Below are 2,269 nucleotides of genomic sequence, written 5' to 3'. Positions count from 1 at the left end.
AGTGCAATAATGTAACCATGATGCAAGATACAGAATATGTGATACACAAGATATAAAAAAGATGTATCATATACTACATTGTGAGGCTTGCCCACAATGTAAGGGGGTTTGCCTTAGGGCAGCTCTGCGCTTAGGTGGCGCTAGTGGTAAAGAATCTGCCTGGCGATGCAGAACGTAAAGATCCCCTGGAGGAGGGCATGGCAACCCACTCCAGTATTCCTGCCTGGCGAATCCCATGGACAGAGAGGCCTGGTGGGCTACAGTCTGTGGGGTCACAGAGGGTCGGACAGGACTGGAGCCACCTGGTACGCACACACACATACACTGTCGAGGGAGTAAAGGCATAATCAATACTCAATATTTTAAATTATTGTAAAGAGTGGCATCCATTGGCTGCTTCATTTTGCAGATTGCACTTGTCTCATAGCTGGGGTGCGGGGTCTGCCTTAGGGCAGCTCTGTGCTTCCCCGGCAGGGAGGCTTGTAGTCCTTAGGTTCTTCCCGTCGTTCTGAGGTTTTCGATGAAATGACTGTACTAACACTTTCGCAGTTGCTGCAAATTGTTTTTGTTGGCTTTGTAAAGTTGAAGGTGTTTGTGTTTACAGATGGAAGATTTCAACTGTTACACATGCACACACAGATACACGCATGCACACACGTGTGTGTACTCACACATGCAGACATGCTTTGACATTAATCCTCTAGGACGGATTTCCACATCAGGTGAGGTTCCAGAACCACGGAGGCAAGACTGCCTTTGCGTTTCCCAGTCCTCTCCTGCCCCGCCAACCTCGAGCCCTGCAGCTCCGCCAAGGCTGGGGGGCAGAGGGGCACTGGGGTCCACCTTGCAGAGCCCCAGAGGTCAGGCCCTGGTCTGCAGCCAGACTCCCAACTTCTGACTCTGACTTGAAGCCATACACTGGGGAGGTGACGAGGCTGCTCATTCTCCACCTTGGTCTCAAATCATTTTTAATCATAAAAGTAGCGTGTGCATGTCTCAGCTCCCCCACACCTAAGAAGGGGCCGCTGACCTCAAGGATCTCGGGGGACCCACAGCCTGCAGTTAGCAGCTGGGCAGGTGGCTGGGGCAGGAAGGAGGGGCAGGAAAGTCCCAGCCCCTCACAGGGGCCTAATCAGCTCAGTCATCAGGCCCTGGCCAGGCAGAGGACCGTTAAGAAGGGGCTGCTCCAGGCTGGGCAGCTGTGGCTGTGCCCATCCGATCTGCGGTGGGGCCCACAGGATGCGGGGACGGGTGGGCACAGAGACGCCAGTCACAGGGCTGAGCTGGGCCTCAAACCCTATTCTGTATTTCTTTTTTTTTAATGTAATTTTTTAGAACGGGTTTAGATTTGCATTACTCTCCAAAGCAGTGCAGACGCACCCGTGAACTCCAGTGACGGTGACACTGAGGCTCCTGGGTGCTCCCAGGGACACAGCTAGGGAATTGCACAGGGTCTCACACGTGAGCACACACATGGACTGGCATGTGAACACAGACATGTACACACACGCACAAGGGATCACACACATGCACACACGGGCTGACGCGTGAGTGCACACACGGGCTCACAGCCCCTGGATTTACTGAAATGTACAGATCAGTGTCTACACTGAAGCCACCAGTTTTCCCCAAGCCCAGCTCCACACCTCAGGGTTTGCTGCAGCCCCGTCTCCTATCTCCTGCCTTCTCCGGTAGGTAAAACCCGGTTCTGCCCCTAATCCATCGACTTCTTTGGTCAATGCCCACGTGTCCATTACCCTCCCATCTCCATTAGCCTTGCCTGAACACAAGCCTTTTTGCTCCAGCTGACACCCTCCTCTCTTTTCTGCAATACTGACCCCTTCTCGAGCAAGCGCCCACCCAACTGCCCAGCTCAGAGGGACACGGGGAGGCAGTGGGCAGAGCCTGGGGTGTCCCTGCGTTTCAAAGTGTGAGTGGCAGCATTTCCTCTCTGCACTTTCCTGAACAGGAAGAAGGTGCTTCACCTTTGAGGAAGCGTCTACACAAGCTGCTGCCCCTTTAATCAGTTGGGTGTCGTCTGAGGGGTTGTAAGCCTCCTCCTCTCCCCGCTTTACCTGGCTCTTGCCTCACAGATATCCTTCTCAGTGGGTGGGTTACACTTTCACTTTCTTAATGGTGTCCCTCAGAGTGTAAGTTTTCAATTTGGCGAGGTCCAGGTTCTTCTGACTCAGAAACTCACCAGCTCTTCTGTTTCTCTTGGGGGTTTCCGAGTCTCCTCGCCTTCCTCCAGGTCAGGGTTTCCCGCTAT

This window comes from Oryx dammah, unplaced genomic scaffold (genome assembly GCF_014754425.2).
Source record: "Oryx dammah isolate SB20612 unplaced genomic scaffold, SCBI_Odam_1.1 HiC_scaffold_705, whole genome shotgun sequence".
NCBI lineage: Eukaryota > Metazoa > Chordata > Mammalia > Artiodactyla > Bovidae > Oryx > Oryx dammah.
Note: the sequence above shows the minus strand (reverse complement) of the source record.